General features: G+C 37.0%; 1 pseudogene; it reads right to left on the bottom strand.

The window, feature by feature from the left end:
• Positions 1-20,170: 20,170 nt before the first annotated feature.
• Positions 20,171-21,376, bottom strand: LOC134370429 (ribosome biogenesis protein BRX1 homolog; annotated as a pseudogene).
• Between the last annotated feature and the right edge of the window lie 522 nt (positions 21,377-21,898).

Raw genomic sequence — 21,898 nt, 5'->3', positions numbered from 1 at the left:
TCCATTTCTGATAAAAATGTCACTGGAATTTTGATGGGGATTGCATTGAATTTGTGTATCACTTTGGGTAGTATGGGCATTTTCACAATGTTTATTCTTCCAATCCAAGAGCATGGGATATCTTTCCATCTTCTTGTGTCCTCTTTAATTTCTCTCAGCAGTAGTTGTAGTTCTTTTCACAGCTTTGGTTAACTTTATTCTTAAGTATTTCATTTTTTTGGTGGCTAATGTAAATGGGCTAGCTTTCTTGATTTCTTTTTCTGCAAGTTCACTGTGGGAGTATTTAAATGCTACTGATTTTTGTGTGTTGATTTTTCATCCAGCAAATTTGCTGAAATCATTTATCAACTCTAGGAGTTTTGTTGTTAAGGCTTTAGGCTGTTCAACATATAGAATCATATCATCCACAAACAGGGACAGTTTGACCTCATCTTTTCCAATCTGGATGCCCTTTATTTCCTTCTCTTTTCTGATTGCTTTGGCTAGTACTTACAACACTGTGTTGAATAGGAGTGGTGAGATGGGCATCTTTGTGTAGTTCTTATTCTTAAGGGAAAACCTTTCAGCTTTTCCTGTTCAGGATGATATGGCAGTGTGCTTATCATATATGGCTTTAATTGTGTTGAGATACTTTCCATCTATACCTAACTTGTAGAGAGTCTTTATCATGAAAGAATGTTGAATTTTGTCAAATGCTTTTTCAGTATCTATAGAAATGATCATATGGTTTTTGTCTTTGCTTTTATTGATGTGATGTATCACATTTACTGACTTGCATATGTTGAACCCACCTTGCATTCCTGGGATGAATCCCACTTGATCATGTTGGATAATTTTGTGTATGTGTTGCTGTATTCTGTTAGCTAGTATTTTATTGAGGATTTTTGCCTCTATATTCATCAAGGACATTGGCCTGTAGTTTTCTATTTTTGATGTATCTTTGTATGGTTTTGGTATCAGGGTGATATTTAAACCTCACCTCTCCTTCTTCTAAGCCCTCACCAGGAAGAAGTGAAATTGTCATTGTTTGCTGACAACATGATATATAGAAAAGCCTAAAAACTTCACCAAAAACTCTTAGAACTACTAAACAAGTGCAATAAAGTTTCAGGATACAAAATCAACAAACAAGAATTAGTAGTCTTTCTTACACTAACACTGAACTATCCAAAAAAGAAATTGAAGGAACATTCTCATTTACAATAGTTACCTAACAACAACAACAACAACAACTTGGGAATAAATTTAACCAAAGAAGTGAAAGACCTGTACACTGAGAACTATAAAACATTGATGAAAAAAACTGAAGAAGACACAAATAAATGGAAATATATCTTGTGTTCATGGATAGGAAAAATTGGTATTGTTAAAACGTCCATACTACCTAAAGTGATCTACAGATTTAATGCAATCCCTATCAGAATTCCAATGCTATTTTTCATAGAAAAAGAAAAAAACAATCTTAAAATTTATAAGAAACCACAAAACAACCCAAGTAGCCAAGGCAATCATGAGCAAAAAGAACAAAGGGGGAGGCATTATCCACCTGATTTCAAACTATACTACAAAGCTATAGTAATTAAAACAGCATGCTACTGGCATAAAAAATAGACACACTTACCAGTGGAATAGAATACTGTAGAAATGGGGCCAAGCCCGTGGCGCACTTGGTAGAGTGCTGCGCTGGCAGCGCGGCGACGCTCCCGCCGCGGGTTCGGATCCTATATAGGACTGACCGGTGCACTCACTGGCTGAGTGCCGGTCACGAAAAAAATGACAAAAAAAAAAAAAAAAAAAGAAATGAATGCTTGTATGCATGGTCAATTGATTTTTAACAAAGGTGCAAGAATACACAATGGGAAAAGGATACTCTCTTCAATAAATGGTGTTGGGAAAACTGGATATCAACATAGAGAAAAATGAAATTTGACCCTTTTCTCACACCATATACAAAAATCAACTCAAAATCCATTTAGAACTAAATGTAAGACCTCAAGCTGTAAAACTACTAAAAGAAAACATGAGGAGAAAACTATACAACATAGGTGTGGACAATAATTTTTTTGAATTTGACCCCAAAAGTGCAGGCATCAAAAGCAAAAATAGAAAAATGGGATTACATCAAGCTGTAAAGCTTCTGTACAGCAATGTAAACAATTAGTGTGAAAAGACAACCTACAGATTGGGAGAAAATATTTGCAAGCCATACATTTGATAAGGAGTTAATATCCCAAGTATATAAGGAACTCAAGTAACTCAAAGCAAGAAAACAAATAACCCAATTGAAAAATGGACAAGGGGCCTGAATAGGCATTTCTTAAAAGAAGATATGCAAATTGCCAACAAATACCTGAAAGAAATGCTCGACATTACTAGTCATTAAGGAAATGATAATTAAAACTACAATGAGATATCACCTCACACCTGTCAGAATGGCTATTATCAAAAAAGCAAAATATAACGAGTGTCGGTGAGGATGTGGAAAAAAGGATACCCTCATACACTATTGCTGGGAATGTAAACTAGCACAGCCATTATGGAAAACTCTATGGAGCTTCCTTAAAAAACTAAAAGTAGAGTTACCATATGATCCAGCAACCGTACGTCTGGGTATTTGCCCAAAAGTTTTGAAATCAGTTTGTCAAAGTGAGTCTGCACTCCCATATTCATTGCAGCATTATAAAATAGCCAAGATGTGGAATCAAAATGTGTCAATCAATAGATGAATGGATAAAGAAAATGTGATATATGCAAACACACATCATGGAATACTCTTCATCCTTCAAAAAGAAAGAAATTCTGTCATTAGCAGTAACATGGATGATATTGGAGAACATTATGCTAAGTGAAATGAACTAGGCACAGAAAGACAAATATAGACAGTCCATGACTTATGGTAGTTTGATTCACAATTTCTTAACTTTATAATTGTGTGAAAGTCATATGCAGTCAGTAGAAATTGTACTTTAACTAGTCATACATCCATTGTGTTTTTTTTACTTTCAGTACAAAGTATTCACTTTCAGTACACAGTATGCAATAAATTACAGGAGATATTCAATTCTTTATTTTATCATAGGCTTTGTTTTAGATGATTTTGCTCAACTGTAGCCTAATATCAGTGTTCTGAGCATGTTTAAACTAGGCTGGGCTAAGCTGTGATGTGTGGTAGGTTAGGTATATTAAATGCATTTTCAACTTCATGATATTTTCACCTTACAATGGACTTAACAGGCTATAACTCCGTTGTAAGTCGAGGATCATCTGTACCACATATTCTCACATATATGTTGAATCTAAAACAATTGAGTTTATAGAAGCAGGGAGTAGAATGGTGATTACAAAGGCTGGGTATGTGTGGGAATGGAAAGTTGTTGGTCAAAGTATACAGAGTCTCAGTTAGAAGGAATAAGTGGTTTGGGTTTTGGGGGGATGGGGGGAATCTATAGAACAATGTGGTAAATATAGTTAATAATAGTGTATTGTACATTTTTTCAATTACTAAGTAAATTTAAAATGTTTTCACCACAAAAAGTAAGTATTTGAGGTGTTTATATGTAAATTAGCTTGATTTAATTGTTCCACATTGTATTCATAAATCATAGCATCACTTTGTATTCCATAAATATATACAATTATAAATTGTCAATTTACAGTAAAAAATTTTTAAAAGATTATTTATTTGGGTTAGAGATGGCAGCCAAGAGTTAATAGGATGCATTTTCCAATTAAAGCTGTAGTAATCTTGCAATCAGCATTTGCCACAGGCAGCCTTTCTGCTTCTGCTTATGAGTTGGAGATAGTTAGACTCTGGCCACTTTCTTGATCTGTGACACTACCTGTGCAAGCCACAATAAGGGAGGTAGAGATTTACAGATGCATTTGTTCAAAGATTTTATCCCTCTTAAGCAAGTAGTTTGTTTAGTGAATTTTGTCATGGCCCTATTGTGAATAGCATGCTCTCTTTAGCGCTTAAAAGTATTTTGGAGGAAAGGTGCTATGCAAATTGAACAGATGCTATTTATGACTGTTTTGGTTTTCCTCTAAGTCTGGAATGTCTGCTCAGAGATTACCAACTTGAGGGCTCAAAAGTCTTGCCCAAGAGTCCTTTCCACAAGAGACAGCTCTATCAATATCCAATAGTGAAAAACAGAACAGGATTCTGTGACTATTGGGAGAGCTAATGCTATTTATATCATATAAGAAAAGATGGCCCAAGGTCATCACTCTTAAACCAGCCTTGACTAATTCACCGTGACTTGTGGTTTTCCTCAGCTGTTGATGAAATGTCTCCTTTGGTGATACTCACCAGCAAAGGATAAATTTCAGACGCTTACACTGGTATTCGATGTCTTCTATAAGGCTTCGTTTCCCTTTCTTTTACTACTTACCTACAAGAACCCTCTGCTCTGATCAAACAGCCCTACTTACTATTGCCCAAACTTCCCACCTTGTCACCAGGATGTTTTTGTTCACCCCATTCAGAATGCCTCTTCTACTTCTCCTCCCTACTCCCTCCTCCTTGACCATGCCAAAACTCAATAACTATTTAAATCCTACATATTAAGAGGAATTATAAATTCTGGTTCTCCATGAAGACAGCCTTAGAGAGATTGTGAATGGTCTACTATTTATTCATGTGGTTGGTGTTCTCAATTTTGATTCTGTTTTGCATTTTTAAAAAATGTTTTTAGATTTAAAACTCCTATAGGGCAGGAACTGACTGTATAACTCTACCTATGTAGTTAGAAACTGAAAAGTTAATGTTTTTAATGATACTGATATTATGAAGATAAACAGAGGAGTGCAGTAGAGAGAGCAGCTCATTGGTTACTCCTAGAAATTAGTTTATAATTTATAAGAAAATTTTATTTTGACCCAAGTTCCCCTGAAAATTTTGCATAAATATGTAAATTTATATCATTAGTGTTCCTAATTAAGGGTGGCTGGTGTGGTGTGGGGGAGTGAAACTAGGTTAGGCCAGCTGAATGGGATTTTTAAGGTAAGCTTTTATGATCTTTCCCCTGGCTATAGGAAAATGAGCTTCTCTGAGTAAAAATCACTGTCTCACAAATCTCTCGTCTTTCTGGAAAGCTAGGGGAAGCTGGCAGTGTGTTCCTGTTTATCTACTTGGTATTATAGTTTGATGTCTATCTCAACAACTGCGACAACATCATGATTGCTATTATAGTACACTTCCTAATGATCCAGATTTCTTTCAGCTGGAACAGCAGTTATTCCCACCCTCACAAAGAGTGATAAGCAAGAGCAACTTATGCTGATGTAAGGCCAATAAAAATTAGAAACATCCATCAGTCATTGAGTCATGGAGGATGACTTAAAAGCATACTCAACATTCCCTTTTATTTCCTATTTTCACACCTTGATGCTTCATTTATAGTTTACCCAACACTTTTTGCTATGATGACTCAGAATTGCCCTATGCACAAAAAGAGGTAGGCTGCTGCCGTTTTTATGAATGCCTCTGAATGAACCAGGCTGGCATGGAAGTGTCTTGCAATTTAATGTTGTACGTGTTTGTAGGATATACGGCTTCTGAGAGTGAAATTTTTACAGTGTTTTTCCTCTGACCTATCCAGATAGCAAAGCCAATCCCTTAATGAATGAAATGTAACATATATAGAAGACCTGTAGGTTGATCTATAGCCAGATGCCATGTGGTCCTGTCATTGCCAACTAATATGATAAAAGGTAGATTTAGTGATTTTCTTTTTTGATTTTTTTAACAATTTATTCTGTCTTGTGGTAATATGGTATAAGGATGGTAGAAATACATGCACCATGTAACTCTAAACTACCGGTGAGGTTTGGTACTTAGTTTTGGAAGAGAAGAAGGAATTAATCCATTTTTTCTTGCCACTGTTCATGACTTTCATCAAACAGTCACCATCAAGTCATCATGTGCTATGAAGCATCAGGCAAGGTAGGTATCAGGAAAACACTTGAAGAGGTTAGACTGTACATAAATATTTGTGAGCCTGCTAGGGTGTTTTCCCAATTGTAAAAATGTTAGAGAAAATATGAAGAAAATGTGCACCATTTGCTTAGAGAAAGAATGCTTTATATTCTATGCCAATGTCTCTTCTTTTACTCTCTTATTTTTCTTTTTCTTTTCTTTTTTTTTTTTTTTTTAAGGATTAGGAATTAAAAATATTTGGTGCAGACTTAGGTAGAATATGAGCCAGTGACAAAATATAATTTTAAGTTTTTCTAGCTTCTAATCTGCTTTTACTGTTTTCTTTACCTCTGTGCACAATTGGCTTCTGGGTAAAAGAACCTCACTTGTTACCACCCCACTTCTTGATTGTTATTGACTAAATCATAATAGGGGTCCTCCTGGGGGGATCTTCTATTTAGTAAAGTTATTTTCTTTACTGGATCCTTCCCAGTATGGTGTCTGTAAAACATTCTGAATTTTTTGGTTGTTATCAAAACAGTCTCCTAAAGCCCATGGTCTGGGTTCTGATTTGGATTAGGAGTTGCAGTTCCATAAGGATCAAATGAATGTGCATTTCTGGAAGAAAGAAACATTTTTTGTGGTCACAGCAAATGCCACTGGACATCACCAGTGTTACACTTAGGGGTATCTGAGAAGAATGTGATATTTTTCCATATTTTAGCTTATTGCTTTTCAAAATGAGGTCCCTAGATTCAATGGCATGCTCACATAATGTAATAATATTTTTTTGCTTATTGTGACTATATATATAATTAGTCATACTTCAGCCCTTGACATTTAGGAACTCCCTTCATTAAATTATATGTAATGAAACTGGCCTATGTAACTGGAAATAAGTGGATGCAGATGTATTGCAGAATCTGTATTTCGGATTAAGGCAGTACTCAAAGTTAAGAAAGGGAAAGAGGGAAGATATGTATAAAGATAATTTACCAAGGATCCTGTAACTTAAATACTATAATGTAAAATTAACAGTATATTTTAAACTATGACATAAAGTCAATGCATCTTATGTTACATGATAAAGAAATAGGGAGGGAATGAAACAAAGATATCTGCACACAAATATAATAACAAAATAAGGAGAAAATGATCATGACAATTACAGTCCTCATTTCTATAACTGATCATGTGGTCCTAGGTGGTATGTATAACTACCTTCTTCCACTACCCATTCTGTACTACTTTTACCTTCAACAAGCACCTCAGCTGGTCATGGTTCCATACCTGGTAGAGTGACTGAAACCTTCATTCCTGAAGGATCTGGGCCATTGGAAATCCTTCCTGGATTGGTTGTTCTAGTTTTCCATTGGCCTTAATCACAGGGCATTATAGTACTAAGAAATGTCCGAAGGGATCTCCTCTATTCCAGAAATACTCTTTCTTGCCTGCATTATGGAATAGCGGTCTAATTTCCCCTTAGTAGTCAATTATCAGTCTCCCAAGTCAACACAGTAACTCCCTTTTTTACCTGTTGATTCAGAGGCATGAGGAATCCAAAGTGGCTGGCAGCAGTCTTAACTTCCAGTTCAATGGAATAATTGTTGTGTCCTCTGGTGGAAGCATTCCTTCCTTTAGATCAAAGACCTTTAGGCCAGCATAGCATAAGGTCATGGGAATAGACAGCAAAAATGTAGGTATTGACTTACTAGGGATAAAAAAGAGTGGTACTCCTCCCATTTGCACCCCTTGGTTTCTGGACTCATACATCCTGGCTATCAGAGAAACAGCACCATGTATTGGACACTTACTTGTTTCAGAGCATATACACCCTTCTGGAGAACCTTGCCTCAGCCCTGCACTGTATTGCCACCTACCTGCTGCTGTAACTGTCTTCAAAAGATGATTCCACTGTTCTATCAAACTAGCTACTTCAGGATGGTGGGAAACATGGTGAGACCAGTGAATTCCAGGAGCATGGGCCCATTGCCACACTTCTTTTGCTGTAAAGTGAGTTCATTAATCAGCATCAATTTTGTATGGAATACCATGGTGACGGATAAGGCATTCTATAAGTCCATATATGGAGTTTTGGCAAAGCATTGCATGAAGGTGAGGCAAATCCATATCCAGAATAAGTGTCTTTCCAGTAGGAACAAAACACTACCTTTTCCTTGATGGAATCAGTCAAATGTAATCAACCTGTCACCAGAAAACTGCCTAATCACCCTGGGGAATAGTGCCATATCAGGGACTCAGTGCTGGTCTCTGCTACTGGCAGATTGGGTACTTAACAGTGGCTGTAGCTGGGTTGGCCTTGATGAGTAGAAGTTCATATTGCTAAGTATGTGCATAACCTTTATTCCTGCCACCAAAGCCACTTTGTTCATTATCACATTGGGTGATGGTCAGGGTGGCTGAGGAAAGGGACTAACTGTTGTCTACCAAATGGGTCATCCTATCCACTTGATTATTAAAATTTTCCTCTGCTGAGGTCAACTTCTGGTGAGCATTAACATGCAACACAAGTATCTTCATCTTTTGCCCATTTAGAAAACTCTATCCACATACCTTTTTACAAAATTTCCTTATCACCAAATTTCCAAGTCCCATCTTTCCAAGTCCCACCAGCCAAACCGTTGGCTACAACTAATGAATCAGATGATAATCTTAATATCTATCCGCTTTTTCCTTCAAGCAAAGTGAACAACCAGGTGCACTGCTCAAAGCTGTGCCCACTGGGAGGATTTCTCTTCACCACTATCCTTTAGGGATGTCCCAAAAAGGGGCTGTAGTGACATGGCTGTCCACTTTCCGGAGGTGCTCGTACATCATGCGAAACCATCTATAAACCAAGCCTGAGTCTTCTCTTCCTTTGTCAACTGATTGTAGGGCACTCCTCGTGAGATCGTAAGTGCGGGCTGGAAAAGAGAAGGCAGTGAAGCAGAAGTGGGGACCATGGGCATTTGGGCCACTTCTGCAAGGACCTTACTTGTGTCTTTGGGGCCTGCTTGGACCCAATCACATGTATGAGAGGTCTTCAAAAAAGTTTGTGGAACGATTCGTATTATCTTTTAATTCCATTTTATCCATGACCTTTTTGAAGTACCATTTCCATTTGATGATGGAGTACTGCTGTGTGTGCCCAATCTTGTGATTTGTGGGTCAGATAAAACCCAGTTCATAATGTGATTTGTGGGTCAGATAAAACCCAGATTGCCTGGTAACTTGGTAGGTTATTGTTAAGCATTCAGTCCCTGCTAAGGCCCAGTAGTAGGCCGAGAACTGTTTCTCAAAAAGAGAGTATTTTTCTGTGGAGAATTGCAAGACTGTGCTTCAAAATTCTAAGGACCTGCACTGTGATTCATCTATAGGGGCCTGCCAAACACTCCACACAGCACCACTATCTGCCAACGACACTTTAAGCACCATTGTATCTGCTGGATCAATCATAAGGTACAAGCAGAAGAGTAGCTTGCATGGCAGCCTGGATATGCTACAGAGCTTTGTCTTTTCCTGGGCCCACTCAAAACTAGCAGCTTTTTGGGTCACTCAGTATATGAGCTGAGTAACGTACCCAAAATTCAAAGAGTCCTACTAGGCATTGTGCATCTTTTTTTTGCTATGGGGGCACGAAATGCCACAACTTATCCTTGGAAGAGATATCTTAACATTCCCCATACTGCACCCCTAAAAATTTCACTGAGGCAAAAGGCCACTGAATTTTTGTGAGATTTATTTCTCACCCTCTGGCACACTAATGTCTTACCAATAAGTCTAAAGTAATTGCTACTTCTTGCTCACTAGGCCCAATCAATGTAATGCCATCAATAATGGACAAGTGTGATATCTTGTAGAAGGGAAAGGTGATCAAGATGCCTGCAAATAAATTATGACAGAAGGCTGGAGAGTTGATATGCCACTGAGGTAGATTAGTGAAGGTATATTGCTGGCCTTGCCAGCTGAAAGCAAACTGCTTCTGGTGGCCCTTATGGACAGGGATGGAGAAAAAAGCATTTGCCAGATCAACAGCTGCATGCCAAGGGACATGTTAATTTGCTCAAACAATGAAACTGCATCTGATAAATCAGCTGCAATTGGAGTCACTTCCTGATTAAGCCTATGATAATCCACTGTTATTCGCAAAGATCCATCTGTCTTCTGCACAAGCCACACAGATGAATTGGATGGCAATATAGTGGGAATCACCACCTCTGCATCTTTCAAGTCCTTGTTGGTGGTACTCATCTCTGTAGTCCCTCCAGGATTGCTGAATTGCTTTTGGTTTACTATTTTCTTGGTAGGGTCAGTTCTAGTGGCTTACACTTGACTTTCTCCACCATAAAAGCCCTCACTCCACAGGTCAGGGAGCCGATGTGGAAATTTCTATTCCAATTGTCATTCTGCAACTGGGGAAATAACCACAGGATGGGTTCAGGCACCCACTGTACCTACTGTGAGATGGTCCTGAGCTAAAACACTATTGATCATCTAAATGCCATAGATTTCTACTCTGGCTGGTGGACCTCAGCATTATCATGGGTCTCCTGGAATTAGTGTCAGTTCAGAGCCAGTGTCCAGTAGTTATTTTCTTTTTACTAATGCACAGTTACCCTAGTAAAATGCCATAGGTCTCTTTGGGAAGGCTGGAAGAAAATTAACAGTATAAATATGTGTTAGTGTACCAAGGTTCTTTCTCAAGGGGACCCAGCCTCTCTTCATTCAAGGGGTCTGGGTCTGTAAACTGGCTCAAGTCTGGGATTGATTGAGGGGCCATGACTGTCTGTTTTTACAATTCAGGTTAGACTTTTGTTCACTTGACTGGGATCTCTCCTGCTTACAAGCATACCAAGTACAAATTTAGTAGGCTTCCTATCTATTTCCAGGGACACCATGAAAACTAACCAATGCCATAGTCTGTATGTGACTATTCTGAGTGCCACTTTGACTCTGGTGTCCATTTCAGTAACCATACCAACCTTGCCTATGTTGATTGAGTGCTGCCACTTTAGCCCTCCCATCTGGGAATCCAGTTACTCTCATTTGCATTTAGGTTTCCCAATTCAGTGACTGTAGTCTCCACTGTAAGGTATGGCCTACAGAAAAAAGGTGATCACAGAGCTCTTCAAGGATGCCAAGGCTCTCCTCACAAATGTATTCATCAAAGCATTGGTGAAAGTTATGTATTCTGGCCCTCTCACTGTGGGTGAATAGGTCTTAAAGGACAAATCCACTCTAACGTTCCAATCTCCCTAAGCCTTGGAATCCCTTCCTCTACATTAAACCGAGGCAGGCCCAGCATATCCAATTCCCTCACTGTTGGTCACTTTTTGGTCCATGTTTCAACCAACCAACTACACAAACTGTTAGAGCCCTTCCTAATTTCCCAGCCTGCAACATTCGATGTATAATCTCTGCTTAGACCATATCAGTAAACCTGCCTTGATCCAACTTTATATTCCTTCCATCATTATACCACACCCTCAACATCCATTCCCATACATGTTCTCTGGATTTCTATCTGTTAAATTAGAAAATTTAAATAGTTCTTTTGGAGTGCAGTGTACATCCTCATGGGTCACACTTTGTACCTGTGATATTATGATATTTATATATTGGTTTTATTCACGGTTCCTAGCTCAAAACTCCCATAATTCTTGTCCTTTTGTTATAATGTTGGAGTGTTTTAGGCCTCAGAAGCAGATCTCAGAAGAGTCTGTCTCTCTGAGCTTCTCCAGCCCTCTTGTCTATCACCTGCTCCTTTTCTCCCTGAGACAGGAAATTCTCTAACCTACTTATCTGATTGTAGATCGTAATTCCAGAAGGGGTTCCACCCCTACCCTGGAATCCTGCAAAGAGAGGCTGTGAAGAATCTGAACAAACAGGCCTTGCTGGGTTTCCCGAGTCTCTTAGTGTTAAATCATACCCTTTTTGTCTAATCACATTTCTATATGGTTTCCATGCTTTAGTCATGCCTATATAATGAAGTTTCCATAAAAACCCAAAAGCACAGGGTTTGAGGAGCTTCTGGATACTTCCAGGGAGGGCATGGAAGCTCCATGCCCCGTTCTTCACACTTTGCCCTATATATCTCTTCACCTGGCTGTTTATTTGTATTTGCTTTAACATCCTTTATAAAAAATGAGTAAATGTAAGTGTTTCCCTGAGTTCTGTAGCTGCTCAGCAAATCACACACAAGAAGGAGATTGTGGGGTCCCCGATTTATTACAGGTCGGTCAAAACCACACGTAAAATAACCTGGATCTTGCAACTGGCGTGGGGTGAGGGGTGCAGTCTTGGGAACTGAGCCCTCAACTAATGGGACTTAATGCTATCTTCAGGTAGAGTGTCAGAATTGAATTGAATGAGAGGACATCCAGCTGGTGTCTGCTGCAGAATTGCTTGTTTGCTTGCTGGTGCAGAGAAACCCACAAACATCTGGTGTCAGAAGCATATTGTGAGAGGATAGTGGGAGAAGCTGAGTTTGTTTTTCCCACTCAGTTGGTGACAGAGGAATGGGGTTTGCTAGAATGGCCCTAGCTCACTGAAATACGTAGTATGAGAAAAAAAGGATAAAAGGATGGATGAGGAACTTTCGATTTCTGTGTGGCCACATGGTCACACATGGTATGGAGCCACAGCTGTGCTATGCATAGTTACTAACGGTAAAAGTTACTAGTGGGACAAGATATCCCAGGTCACTTTGCACTTTCCCTGACCCAGGAAATTCAGCTTTTTCTCTAAGAAGCCTGGATCCTTTTAGTGGAGGATAATGATTAAAAGTAAAGATCTCTGTGTTTAATGTGCTTATTGCTATTGGGGTGTTATTTCTAGACCCACTCAGCACACATAGGTAGAAAAGTATCTGTATATGTATATATACACATATCATCTATGCTTTTAAACTTGCCTCTGTGTGTATACGTGTGTATTTTTTTAAAAGAACCATAATTTTCCACTGACACATCAATGCTTTCAATTACAATCTAGCACCTAATACCAACATTTACTTAAGAATGTTTTTTAAAACATTCTTCCTTTCATATTTGTAAATCTCTTCTCTAATAGTGAAAAGGCTGGCTTATTAACATGCACAAAATATTTGCTAACATGAGAATATTAATTACCCCATATTTAACTAACCTTCCAGCCACACTAGCCACCTATTTAGCCCCCACCCCACTGCTGCATTTTTAGCCTAACTGCCACCAACTTAGCCCTTGGGCATGCTGTCATTTCGACATCTCATAGTCTCACCGCAGCTCCAAGGAAAGGGAAGGGAAGGGAAAGGATTAGAAAGGAAGAGGAAGGGAGCTTGACTGACTTCTTAGTATTACATGTATTGATAGAGTAAACACTTGGAATATACAGATTTAATACTCACAGATTCAGATATTCACAGAAATTCTCAAACGTCTATGTAGATTAGATAATTTTGCTGAGGCATGATTTCACATTAAACATGCAGTGCTGTGTTTAAGAGAAATTCACTTACTCTGGTGGTTTTAAACATGTCTGCAAATTCTTTGACACTCTTCCCATCAAAAGGTAGAGTCTAATTCCTCTCCCCCTGAATAAGGGCTGGCCTTAATGACTTTATTATAACAATAGAATATTAGGAGAACTGACACCATATGATATCCGAGAACAGGTTATATAATGGTATGGCTTCTGCCTGATTTTCTCTTGGAACATAGATGCCATGCTGTGAGGAATTCCAGGTAACATGGAGAGGCCACGTGGAGGTATTTTGGCTGTCATCCCAAATGAGGTCTTTACCAAAAGCCAGCATTAATGGCCAGACATGTGAGATGACTCCAGCTCCTGCCACTGTCTGACTGCAACCACATGAGCAAAAACTGCCTAGCTGAGCTTGGTCAACCTCTGGTCCCATGAGAAATAATAACAATTGGGATTGTTTAGGCTGTTAAGTTTTGGGTGTTTCATTGCACCGTAACAGATAATCAGAACATATAGTTAGTGAATGTGTCTAGCCACTTGTTCAGAATCTAAGTCTGATCTAATGAGTTACTGTATTAAATGGCAAATCTGTGTTGAGAATTGCCATTTTAATATAGTAATTTATTTAATTCCTGTAACAACCCTATCAGGTAGATGTTAAAATTCTCAGTTTTTAGATTTGAAGAATAATATATCACCATGGAAACTTGAGTAATTAAGAAAGTATTAGTTTATGTCTGCTGCAATGCAATTCAGGTCTCTCCCCACTGCCCCTCCACCACCCCAAGATCTAAAACCTTGATTCCCCAAAGACTTTTCTAGTCATTCCCTTTGATTTTTATGCAGCATTTGAAACTACATAGCATCACTTTCTTTAAGAAATGCTTCCTTCCTTCTGGCTTTCACAACATTACAGTGGCCTATTTCTTCATTCCCTTCTCCAGCAATTTATTCTCTGCCTTCTTGATTACTTCCTCTCCCCACCTTCTATATATAAACATTTCCTGAGATGCATTCTGAAGTATTCTGAGTGCATTCTACACTCTTTATAGTCTTTCTCAGAAATCTTTCTCTCTCACTACAACTATGATTTCTAAACAGATGAATTCCCCATACCTTATATATAGCTCTGATTTTTTTCCTACATTTGTATTTTCCAGCTAATCATTTACTCTTAAAAGCCTTTAAGTCATCAAAAAATACAGTTAGCAGCAGAACCACATCTTCAACTTTATTATCAAAAAAGACTCTGCTAAGTTCCCAGTTCCACATAGTCTTGGTAATAGACTGGACACGGCTTAAGGATATAGCAATAGAACCATCTAAAACTAAAAAGCAAAAAGAACAAAGACTGAAAAACAGAACAGAACATCTAAGAACTGTGGGACAACTACAAAAGATGTAACATATGCATAATGGGAATACCAGAAAGAGAGGGAAGAGAGAAAGGAATAGAAGAAATATTTGAATAATAAAGACTGAGAATTCCCCCAAGTTAATGTAAGACATTAAACCACAGATCTAGGAAGCTAGGGGAACACCAAGCTGGATAAATGTCAAAACAAAACAAAAACTACACACAGACATGCCATATTCAAACTACAGAAAATCAAACATAAAAGTGTAAAAATCCTCAAAGAAACCAGAAGGGGAAAACCTTACCTGTAAAGGAACAAAGACAAGAATTACATCTTATGTATTTTCGGAAACCACACAAGCAAGAAGAAAGTGGAGTGAAATATTTAAAGTGTTGAGAGAGGGAAAAAAAAAACCAGCCTAGAATTCTGTATCCTGTGCAATTATCCTTAAAAAATAGAGACATGAAGACTTTTTCAGACAAGCAAAAACTGAGTGAAATTGTTGACAGTAGACCTGACTTGCAAGAAATGTTAAAAGAAGTTTTTTAGAGAGAAGAAAAATAATGTAGGTCAGAAACTGAGATCTACATAAAAAAGGAAGAGTATTTCTGAAGAAGGAATAAGGAGGTAAAATATAAATGCTTAATTAGACCACAAAAGGCAGAAAAAGAATGGAAGAAAAAAATAGGAACAAAGATCAAGGGCAACAAATAGATATCAGTAGTGAATATTATAGGTATTAATCCAGCTATATCAATAATTGCCTTAAACATCAGTGGTCTTAATGAACAAATTATCCTGATTTAAGCATCACGTATTGCACACAGGTATTGATATTCAACACTGTACCCCACAGATTGTACAATCAATTATGTTTCAGTTAAAACATAAATATAATAAATGAACCAATTAAAAGACAGAGATTGGCAGAGAGGAGCAAAAAAAACAAGACCCAGCTATATTCCCTTTACAAGAAACATAACTTTAAATATAAAGATATATATAGATTAAAAGTAAATTTATAGAGAAAGATATCTTGTTCATGTTAATTAAAAGAAAGTGGGAGTAGCTAGATTAATTTCAGATAGAGCAAACTTCAAAGCAAGGAAAGTTATCATGGATGAGAAAGAGCATTACTTAATGATAAAGGGGTTAATTCTCCAGTAAGACATAACAATCCTTAACATGTATGTGCCTAACAACAGAGCATCAAAATACACAAGGCAAAAACTGATAGAAATGTAAGGAGAAATAGATGAATCTGCTATTATTATAGTTGGAAACTTCAACACTCCATTATCAGAAATGGACAGATCCATAAGGCAGAAAATTGGTAAGGACTTAACTGAACTTAACACTATCAATCAACTGGATATGATTGGCATCTATAGACTACTTTATCCAACATCAACAACCAAGAAGTCTTCCACTAGATAAATGTATAAATAAACTGGTACATTCAGGCAATGGAATTCTATTCAGCACTAAAAAGAAATTAGCTATTAAGTCATAAGTAGACATGGTGGAAACAAATACATATTACTAAGTGAGTGAAACTAATCTGAAAAGGCTGCATTCTGAGTAATTCCAACTGTATGACATTCTGTGAAAGACAAAATTTTGGAGACAGTAAAAAGATCATTGGTTTCTTGGGGTTAGGGACAGAGAGAGATGAATAAATAGAGCACAGATGATTTTTAAGACCAAGAAAATATTCTGTATGGCACCATAATGGTCAATGTACACCATCAAAAGGGAACTCTAATGCAAACTTTGGACTTTGGGTGATAATGATGTGTCAATGCAAGTCCATCAATTGTAACAAATGTTCCACTCTGTTGGGGAATGTTGATAATAGAGGAGGCTGTGCATGTGTGAGTGCAGGGGGTGTATGGGATAGCTCTGTACTGTCCTTTCAATTTTGCTATGATCCTAAAACTGCCCTAAAAAAAATAAAGCCTTTATAAAAAATTAAAATTAAAATTGAAAAAAGACTCTGTCTTTTGGTTTATTATTTCAGCCTTTGGCATCATTATTCTCTTAACATACTCAAAGTTTAATCCTCAGAGGCACAGAATTATCTGAGTGAAGGTAATTACAGGTAGAGGGAACAGCAAGTGAAAAGGCCCTGAAGCAGGATGTGCTTGGGTGTGGTCAAGAAACGATAAAGAGCATTATAGGACTGTAGTAAAATGAGCAAGGGGAAAGGGTTAGGAGATGAGGTCGAGTGGGGGGGGGCAAGTTATAGATCTTACAGAATGGTGCCAGTCATTCTGAGGACTGTTTGTTGCTTGACTCTGTGTGATAGAAGACCATTGCACTGGAGGATTTGGATATATCATCTAATTTATGTGACAAATCAGAACTTTGATTATCCTTGAGTTCCTTTTCTGGAAATGCTCTGGATGTAAGTAAAATAAGCATCTGGAAATTCTTTATAAAATTAATTTAAAAACCCCTTTTTAAATAAATCCATATGACCTGTGGATTAATTTACTGTGATCTATTGAATTCAAATCACAATATGTTCACATTTGGAGATTTCAAATTTTAATGTATTTGTTTCTTAATTTTGTTCTGTTTGTTTTTGCTTTGAGTTTACTGTTTTGTAACGTAATTTTTATTCTTCAAAGTAATCTATACACTTAGTTTAAAAGTCAGACATTTCTATAAGTCCATAAAAGAAACAACGTTCTTCTCTCCCTTTTCCCCTTCTGAATCTTGCTTGCTCCCCAGTAGAACTTTCAACTTTTTTACCTACTTCCTATTATATTCTTAAATAATATGCTTATGCTGCCATTTCTAGTTTTTTTCCCCCATTTTAGGTATTATCTATTCATTTTCTACTAGAGAATGAAGGATACAGCTCTGTCATGTACCTCCCCTATCTACCACATAATGCTGTCAACTCCACGGAACCTCTTTCCTTTATAGTTTTTTCATAGTTTTTGGATGGGTCAATAGTCAGTGTTCACATTATTATAGCCGTGAAAATATTGTTCAACTGTCTTTTATACTATGATTATTTTGCTTGCTTATGTAACTTTTCTTGTGTTTTTGGTAAAAATTCCTGTTTGGTTGTTTTTGTAGTTGTCCATGTACTTATCATTAGTTCTACCCAAACTCTCTAGAAGCACTATAAAATCAATGTTACACTTTTTATATATGGTCAGATGTATCAGGGAATCTGTCAATTCTGGTTTTGTGTTTGTTTGTTTGTGTTGTTTTTTTCTCAAAAAGCTATCCATTCTAGAGCCCTCCTTTCTTTTGCTTGAGTCTGGATGGGATGGTCTCTCAGTCTGTTGCCCATCCGTTATCCCAAGACTTCCTCACCTCCTGGCACTTCACTGTACTATCCTTCCAAGAGTGCCTTGAAGCTTTCTCCTATACTTGATCCCCTATTTCTTGGATTCTTTTTTTTCCTTTGGATCCTTCCTTATTTATTTATTTATTTACTTACTTACTTACTTATTTATACATTTGATGGACCATATCTTCTAGTAGCTTTCTAAGAGGTCACAGAGGTAAATTTTTTGACCTTACATATCTGGAAATGTATTTATTTTATCTTTGTATTTCATCGATAACTTGGTTTTGGATTCTAGGTTACAGATCATTTTTTCTTTCTTTCTTCTTTCTTTGTTCTGAAAGCATTGCTCTACTGTCATCTGAATTTTACGTTGTTATTGAGAATCTAATATTTTGCTTCTTAATCCTTTATTACTTTGTGGTGTTTATCCTGCTGCATAAAGTGAGAGAGGGGATCTGGGGGAATTCTTTATATTCAATTAATTCTCCTGTTCTAGGGCCTTCCCATCACCCCTGTTTCATAGCTATCTGGTGCCTCTAATTTCTGACCCTTTCTGAGTTTTGCAGCACAAATTATCCTACTCCAAGTTGACATATTTTCTGTACTTAAGTTTTAACTTTATCTGCTCTGTTAGGTACCACTCAATAAATTATTTTCATCATCCAAAATTCATTTAAATTCTAGTTTTCTGAATTTCTTCTACTCTTTTTTTCTTGTGGGGTTTATACTTTTAGAAATTTCTTTGGATCAATTTCTGGCCATTGCAGAGATAACTATATATTATTGAATATATTGTGTTTAACAGGAAGTTAAGGATTTTAGAATTTCAAGATATTAAGCTCTGTCTCCACCTTTGTATATTGTTTCATTTTAAAGGGCCACAATTTCCACATACAACCTACTATAGGGAAAATCACATAATAGTGCAAAGTAACATTTGCTAATGTAAAAATGCTAGATTGGAGTTGAATTAATGAAAATGAACCAACACATGTTCAGTGAGGATCTACTATGATAGTACTTAGCATTAAGGGGATATAAATGAAGTAAATGAGATGGTCTCTCCCTTTAAGGAGCTTATCATCTTCTTAGTATGATAAAATGTATGCACTATTTATGTGAGAGAGTTAAAGACTTCATCAGAAGCATAAAAAATATTAGAAGTGGACTTAAAATATCAGATAATCTAATTAATTGAAATAGATAAGTAGGTGCTTCTGAGAAGAATGGAAATGTATAAGTAAAGGCATGAATACAAGTTTAAACATAAAATGGCTTTGAAAATAAAATACATTTGCAAAAATAACAATTTGCAACCTGTTTTGTCCATTGCATGCAATCATTCCCCACCCCCCTTAGGGAAGGGATTGAAGGTGTTACAATAATCACTTTTTTGAAACACAAATTCTTTGAGTATTTCTCTTTCAACTACATGATTTGAAGTAGAGTTCAGACCCTGTGTCTGGCAAAACTTGATTTAATTAGATTAGCAAATGCAAGTCTAGAATTTTAAATACCAATTTTGTGCACATTCTTGGCATTCTAAATTCATTGGAGGCATTTTGGAATGCTTGAAAGTCTCCAAGTGTCCAGACTAACCAATCTACCCACTTGAGCAAGAATTTCAACCTAAGAAGAGACTGCATTATAATTTTAAAACGTGTTTAAATTTCTCAGTTTACCACTAAAGTTTATCCCTTTATTCATGAGCCTAAGTACATCAGAGAATATACCTCTTATTATTATCTCTTCTGTCTCCCTGGTTAGTCCCATTTCCCCACGTAAGTGGATGCTGAATATAATTTCCACATTCAGACATTTGAGTTCTCATTCAGATTTGCTCCTCAGTAAGGTGAAAGAGTGCTAATATCCCCTTCTCCCTCCTACCCTCATTCTTAAAATTCTGGCAGTCTAGCAGGCTTGCCTTTATGTAATTTTGTTTTGTTTTGTTTTTTTCTGGTGGTATTTTATTTGAAAAAAGATAAACATCACTGATTTTAAGCATTTTAATTTTTCTTTCTTTTAAATGCTACACTAATTAGATGTAAGATAGTCCTGGATAATTAAAGTATTTACACAATGAATACAAGATAAATATAAAATAACTGAAAAACAAATTAGTTATCCATTGATCCATTTTGCATTCGTAGTGTCTATTTTCCGTTTCATTTTTCTTTGCCTTTTGTAAATCCTTTCCTAGCTAGCTTTCATATCGACTTTTGGCTCTGGTTTTACCCACTGTTTTTCTACAGGCTTTTCCTCAGCTGGTATAGCAAAAACATCTTCAGTGGGGTCATGTGGAAGAATTGTCTTTGGCTCTTTCTTTCTCGGTTTCTGCACATCTTTCACTTGCTGTTTCTGCATTTTGCAGCTATGATGGATCTTATGACACTCCAATGAATGTTTGGTGACTGGCAGTGAGGATTCTCATATAAAGTTGGTCCTCCAAAACTTCCGTGGAAAATCTTTATGTGATTTAAGACAAAACGAGGTCCTATTTCTACAAGAGCAGCATCTTCTTCTATGATCTGAAAGTTCCTAAACCATATCCTATTATCCAAAATAGTGAAAGTAAACACATGTTCCACAAATGGCTGGCTTTGGGGATGATATTGTGGCATATTAAAGATATAAATTAAGAGTTCTTTTGACAAAGCATAATGCAGTAATTCATCAAAAGTAGGGTCAAAAGACAAAAGTGGCTGAGAACCTTTCACACAGTTTCCAGTCAGCTTTAGTTCAGCTAGGGTATGAACATTTTGTCAGTACCACGCTCAGCCAGCGAGCTAACCGGCCATCCCTATATGGGATCCGAACCCGGGGCCTTGGTGTTCTCAACACCGCACTCTCCCGAGTGAGCCACAGGCCGGCCCAGAGTATGAACATTTTGAACAAGAAATTTAGCTGATGCCCCATGAGGTGAATTTGACAGCCACATATAGAGAACCTGTTTCTTCTTTGCCTCAAAATAGATGCATTTATTGCAGTTTTTCATTTTACAGACCTCATTAATCACAAATAATTTATCTTCACAATCCATTTTAGTATCTGCTCAGTATCTGCTAGAATGAGGCATCAACATTCTTAAGTCCTGCATTAAATGACTTGTTCTGAAATTTATTCCTCTGGAAGGAAAACATAAGAACCCGTTCCTTATTTATCCACTTGTCCTTTCAATCGAAGCCTGGGGTACAGTCTCTCTCTTCCTCCTCCACTTCCCTGCCATGATGCGTGGCTTAGCTGGTGGCCTGGCATCTCTTCCTTGTCTTTGGGCTTCTTTGCCTGAATTGCCAAGCCTCCGTGCAGTTTCTTCTTGGTTACAGCCATCTTGCCTCCCTTTATGTAATATAACTCTGCTGATCACCTTCTGATTCTTCCTGAATGTTTTATTCAAGTCCACTACACCGCCATGAAACTTTTCCCAATTTTCTAGTCTATATTTGACTCTACATCATCTAAATTTGTATTTTATGTACAACAGGCTTAGGCATTTTAGCACGTTTCTTTTCTCTAACAATATAATGTGTATTTGATGTGATCGGTTCCCCTAGATTGATCAAAAAATAGTTTCTAAAAATGGCATATTACCTATAATATGTATTTTTGCAGGTAATTCAATCCTTTATTAGACCTATATAGAGTACAACAATTAGTTTTATTGCAAATGATAATAACCAGTTGTAACTGAATTGGAGCAACCTTAGTTAAAACTAACTGCCTTCAAAGCATGTATGTTTCCCTAAAAAAATACATACTGTGACAATATTTTTGAATGTGAAAAATATTTTCATCTCAGAAGTTAATTTTTTATTCCAAAATAATATTTCCACTCCAAAATTCTTGAAATTT

Source organism: Cynocephalus volans, chromosome 2, assembly GCF_027409185.1.
Source record: "Cynocephalus volans isolate mCynVol1 chromosome 2, mCynVol1.pri, whole genome shotgun sequence".
NCBI classification, from domain to species: Eukaryota; Metazoa; Chordata; class Mammalia; order Dermoptera; family Cynocephalidae; genus Cynocephalus; species Cynocephalus volans.
Note: the sequence above shows the minus strand (reverse complement) of the source record. Positions and strands in the feature narration are given on the sequence as shown.